Here is a 6,000-nt window from a genome sequence, read left to right as displayed (position 1 = left end):
TGCATCCCAGCTCTATCCCGGCTCTATCCCCGGCTCCATCCCCGGCTCCATCCCCGGCTCCATCCCGACTCCATCCGAGCTCCATCCCCGGCTCCATCCCGGCTCCATCCCGTCTCCCCCCGCCCCCGGCCGCCAGCGGGGCCCGGCTCCCTCCCCTCCCCTCCCGGCGCTTCCCCTCCCCTCGCTCCTTAAACCCGGGCCCGCCCTGCCCCGCCGCTCTCCGGCCCCCGGCCCGGTCCGGCTCCATCCTTCTCTTCCCTTCTCCTGCCCAGGGATGCAGCGTTCTGCCCGTCCCCATCACTGACCCGTCCCTGTGTGCGCAGGGGGGCTGGGGCTGTCTGTCTGTCCGTCTGTCCGTGCGTGTCCGTGTGTCTGTCCGTGCGCTCCTGCCCGCCCGTCCCGCCGGGCTGACCGCTCCGCAGCCGGGTCCCGGTGCCGCTGCGGGTGGGGCCGAGTCTCCGCAGGTAAGAGGGCATGGTTGGCACTGCAACTGAACACAACCTCTGCTTTTTATTTTCAAATTCAGAGAACTAATTTATTTTTTATTATTTTTATTTTTTTTTTGACTATGCAAACCTGCAGGAACAGGGTCAGCCTTTTACACGGAGGAACCGTGTTCTATTGTTCATAAGCTGGATTTCTCTGTTTCTCATTTAGTTAACAAAGTTTTCAGACCAGACTCTGCTAGGTGAGTTGGTCACCTGAATCGGGGCTGGTGAGCCCTCAAATTGGGATTAGCAGAGGCAGAGGACTTCACTGCAGGTGATAAAGCAGCAGCTGAGGGATGTGTAATGCCTTCATCGAGGAAAGCCATTGACAGGAGGTTGACAGATGTCAAGATTACACTGTAATCACTGTTTTCAGGCTTGCTTCTCCTAACAAAAATACCTCGGGAGTTTGATGACCTTACACCTTCCTGTATTCTGTCTTTGTGTTGGTGCAGTTTCTGTCAGTATGTGGGAATACATTGCTGTGCTAACAAGATGTTTTCTCCACATTTATTACAAATGTGCTGTGCATCACCTAGCTGTAGCCTCTAAGCCTTCCTCTAAAGTGTCTAATTCATCAGCTCCTTCTGAGTTTTTCAGAGTGTAGTGGCTGCTGACACTTCACAGCATTAGCATGCACGTGGTGCTGTGCCTGTTTGCACGTATTTTGATTAAAACCTTAAAATAACACAGCCCATCTGTGCAGTGTGGACACTAATGGGATCATTCTCAGGAAGATGCACCTGCAAAATGTATCTGTGTTACTCAGTGTGCTCAATTAGCAACCAGAATGACTTTAGGTGCATGCCTGAATCTCCTTTTTCTGTTTGATGAATGACTGTACAGACATCTGTTTTGGGGGAGTTTGTATAGACACAAATTGATAAAATAATAGGGAGAAGTGTTGCCAAATAGGTCAGGCAGGCATTTGCAACATTTATTCTACTTCAAAAGCTATGTGACTTCTTTTTTTTTTTTCTTACAGAGTAGGCATTTAGTAGTTTTAAATAAATTTTCAATCTTACCAATTATCCTACATATTTTCCATTAAGGTGCTGCTATTCTGAATATGCAAATACAATTGTCTGGACAGCTGGGACAGTGTCCTGAGTAACTTCCAGTTAAACATAACAAATACATGAAGAGAGATTTTATATCAATGAAGTGTTTATAGAATATTAATGCAAAAGAAACTCCTGAGTGTGTGTTGTAGATTCACTGTGCATCCTCAGTGTGTTGTGTTCTATTGCTTTTCTAAGCAATAGAGTAAGAGGCAGTGTTGGATGCTTTGGCATCTTTTCTGGTTAAATGGAGAGGAGTCCAAGTCTGAGCTTGGGAATGGGCAGCAACTGATGAATGTCATCTGGTTTTGTGGAGAATTACTCCAAGTAACTTACAGAAAGGCAGTCAGCACATTGCAGAGCAAAGGGAGGAAACCAGGTCTTTTGACTTTTAAACCAGCAGATGACAGTGCATCTCTCTCCTGGGATGGGTTTGGGGCCAAATCTTGTTTGTTTTAACAGAAAATAATATTCTCTCTGGTTTGAGTGGTTGTGTCTTGAGTTTGAGTGAGACCTGTGCCATGAATGAGTTTGGGTTGGAATAGCACATCAGATGGAGGACTCATTGCAGGGGGAGTTCTGTGTGACTCACGTTACTCTGACTCATGTTACTATGGTGGAAGAAAACCTCCCCAATGGGGACCTAAGAGAGGAAGAATGAGGTGGAAGGATTAGTTTAATTTTTTGGTCTGTGGGAAGGTTTTTATGAGCTCAGAGACCCAGACAATGTGTGGGTGAGCATGTCTATAGCACCTATACATATACAAAAGTATTTTCTTACTTCTTGCATTTAATACAGTTTTAAGGCAAACATCTTTGCTACATGCCAGAGCTAGCTTTTGATTCTGGAGATTATGATACTGAAAATAATAGGAATAAAAGAACACTTTTGTTACCAGCATGTGATAACTTTCTTGCTAAAATATATTCCTGAGAATTGTTCCATAATTATCTTGGCTTCAAAGGATATTTCAATTTGTCATACTGTAACGCTTTCTTCTAAAACTTGTTTTGATTAATCACTGCTGGGTGATCACAATTCCTCCTGTTTAAAGACCATTCTTGAATTCTTCCTATTTCTCACAATGAGGAGCAAAACCTTTAAGAAAAACCTTACATTATATCCACATCTTGTCTGCACCAGCACACCTGAATGAGAGAGGTGGTACTGGGCTATTTCAGCTCTTCAGGCAATGCCAAAGTCCCCAGTCATTCTTACATGAACTTTAATTATGTATTGTCTCCTGTGTCACTGAGGTATCTCCTTTCAGGCTCCCCAGCCCTATTTTCCATTGCAACGAAATGTGGTGGTGCATTTTTGTCTTTAAAGCTGCCTAGAGAAGACTGATTCCTGCAGGTCTTTCCATGGCTGAGTGATCTAAAACCAGCAATGTTGGGTCCTTACTGGGGGCTGGTCACTTTGTATTAGGCATTACCAACTGTTACAGAGATGTTTTGGAGTTTGAGAACTCAGGTTTAGGGAGTGAGCAAAGGGGGAGACAGCATCTGCAGAAATCACTGAACTGTAATTGAGGAATTTGGAACTTTTTTTTTTTTAAATTCTGGTTGCTTATGTAGGTACAGCATTAAAAAAAAAGCCAGGAAAATGGACATATTGGAAATTGGTCCTCTTTGGACACAAACTCATTCTGGCAATTTTCTTCATCATGAGCTTCATTTTATTTGGTGTTTTCCCAGAGGCTTCTTCCAGTTGCTGCTGGAAGTTTAGTGATCCCCTTCAGTGGAAATCACATCAGGCTTCTGAAGCTGGCAGCAGCAAAGGTTGGCTGAGATGACTGTCCCAGCTCTGTGAGCAGAGCCAAGCTGAGGAATGTCTTCTGCAGAAAGAAACTTCTGCAAAGATCTCCTCTTGTGCTTTTGGGAGACCTGCAGGTCTTAAGTCTTGAAGTTATCTGCTCAAGGTACACTCAGACTTGCATTCTCCTTTGCAAAGAAGTATGAAAACTTGTAAGTCAGTCATAACATTTATTTTACAGTTTTTAATTTCAGCTTTTGTTTAAAATATACTGCTAGGTTTGGGGGATTTTTCAGTGGAGAGGAGAACTTAGTCTTAATGTTCTTGACTTATAAATGTCAAGGGTCAGTAAATTACAGGTGAAGTCAAAAATTGCAGCCCACTGACATGTGGTCAGGAGCCACAGATTGAGGATGTTGCACTGGCAGCCTTTAGCAAGTCACTGAGTCTGTGAACAGTCACTTCTTCCAGCTGTGAATAAGAGATAATATGAGAAGGAGGTGTTTCATGAATGGTGACCTTAAGTTCCTAAAAATAGCCCAGAGAAATCAGAAGGTTTATATAAGTTCAATGCACCCTGATTTCTTATTAATTGAATAATATATTCTCTAACAATTGGCAAGATTTCTACAATTTGAGTGATGAAGAGAAATTAGCTGGAACTGATTTTTTTAAAAGTATACAATCAGAGAATAGTAGAACTGTTTAGTTTGGAAAAGACCCCAAGACCATCAAGTCCAGCCATTAACCCCCCAATGTCATGTCTGCCACTAAACCCTCTCCCCAAGTGCCACATGCATTTTAAATACTCCAGGAGTGGTGGCTCCACAGCTTCCCTGGGCAGCCTCTTCCAATGCTTGACAACCCTTTCAGAGAAGAAATCTTTCATAATCTCCAGTCTAATCCTGCCCTGGTGCAACTTGAGACCATTTCCTCTTGTCCACCCCTGTCATGTGGGAGAAGAAACCATCCTCCTCACAGGTCTTGTTCAGAGATAATAATGGAAAAAAGACCCCTGCAGCCCTCATTTTCTGTCTCAGGACTTTTCCTGTGTGTGATCTCCTTTGCCCTTGCTGGTGCCATTGGGGTTGTGATCAGCAATTACAAACCCTGGGCTGGCAATCACTGCAGAGGAGCTGGGGGTCAGGGTGGGGGGAGCATCCCCTGGTTTCTTCTCCCTGCTTTGCTCCTGATATCCAGCTCCACCAGCTAGGCTGAAAGAATTTATCATGTGAATGTGAACCATGAAACAAGTTCTGCTTGGGGGATAAACTGCTTATTCCTTTCTAGGCTGAATATGAGGCTGGGCTGACAATATTTATTTTTCAGCATCACTAAAAGGTCAATTGAATAGCTCCTACTTGGAAAGAAGTATGCACACACTATTAATGCCCTGAGAAAACTGTCTCAGTATTGGCAGTAGGTGGGTACATCACCTACAAGGGACTTGTGTTATAGCTTAGAGATTTAATCTGGAGTGGGAAAAAAAACCAAACCACCCTTCTCTCTAATAACCATTATTGATATACAACAGATATGTTGTTTGGTGGACAAGTAATTTCACAAATCACATGATGCAAGTAGTGAGATATCTTTTGATTCCTTGTGCTGCTAGCTTCAACCTAAAAAAAGAAATGGTTTAGGAGATCAAAGTGGGGTGTGAGTTGTCATTCTTTATTACATTGAGGTTTTCATGGCAAATACCTGCTGTCTTTGTGTACACTAACAAGAGTGTTAGATTTAGAAGGCTTCTTTCTGTAAAGCAGAATGAATTCCCCCAAAAAACTTCCCATTTCTTTCCCAGTATGGAGGAAATCCAGCTGTAAAGATGGGGCAGGTGCCTGTGACCTCTGGAAATCACTTCAAACTCTACAAAAAAAAGGCAAAGCAGCCTGTCCTGGGAGCCCACTGAGGAGTCACAAATCCCACCCCAGTGTGTGTGGGGCTGCAGAGCTCCCAAAAAGTGCCAAACCTGGACCTGGGGTCTGATCACGTTATCACAAATTTCTCCAAGCTGTGTTAGCCTTGATTTTTCATTAGGAATGAATGGAGCTGAGTTATGGGTCATGTTTAGCAAGTGCTGTCAGTCCTGATTATGCAGTGGTGTAGATTTCCTCTGCTCAGGGAGTGCTGTTATCACAGAGCTCATCTCCTATGCAGTGGATGTAAGTTATCCTTCTCCAGCTCATCAGAATCTATTTACTTTGCATTGATTCAGTTCCTTAGAAATTAATCTTTGATTCTTCATAGTACAGAAGGATCCCTTGAGTTTGGTTTAAGCAACTTGATTTGATTATTGTTTTGTCCTGAATATTGATTCTTAAGTGATTTTAATAAGAGATGTCAAAACTGCCATATTTCACTTCACATTTGAGGGCAAGTTTAAACCATTGACAGATCTAAATGTTTTTAGCCAACACTTGGTTGTGGTTTGACTGTTTATTGCCCAAGTGCAATTTTTTCAGTGCTTAACCATGTAGAAATATGTGCCCATTGTCAGCACTCACATATTTCCTTCCAGAGCAACCCAGATAACATTGATTACCACAGGAAGAATTATTCTGCACATTGATTGCAAAGATTTTCTTTGAACTGTAAAGTTTAGAAGTATTGGGGGATTTCTGTTGGCTCCATGCTTAGTGTAAAACTAATTACCTTGTGTATGACAGAACTCCACTAATTCCAATTTCACTAG

The 6,000-nt window shown here is 43.1% G+C and overlaps 1 protein-coding gene across 1 annotated transcript in view; it reads left to right on the top strand.

Annotated features, from left to right (window-relative positions):
• The first annotated feature begins 210 nt into the window (after positions 1–210).
• The window catches only part of COL22A1 (collagen type XXII alpha 1 chain), a 231,592-nt gene continuing 225,802 nt past the window's right edge, over positions 211–6,000 (top strand). The window contains exon 1 of the mRNA XM_033078454.1: positions 211–464. The gene's annotated coding sequence lies outside the window, so the exon portion shown is untranslated. The remainder of the gene's footprint in view (positions 465–6,000) is intronic.

This window comes from Catharus ustulatus, chromosome 1 (assembly GCF_009819885.2).
Source record: "Catharus ustulatus isolate bCatUst1 chromosome 1, bCatUst1.pri.v2, whole genome shotgun sequence".
Lineage (NCBI taxonomy): Eukaryota > Metazoa > Chordata > Aves > Passeriformes > Turdidae > Catharus > Catharus ustulatus.
The sequence above is the reverse complement of the archived record's forward strand: the minus strand, read 5'-3'. Positions and strand labels throughout refer to the sequence as shown.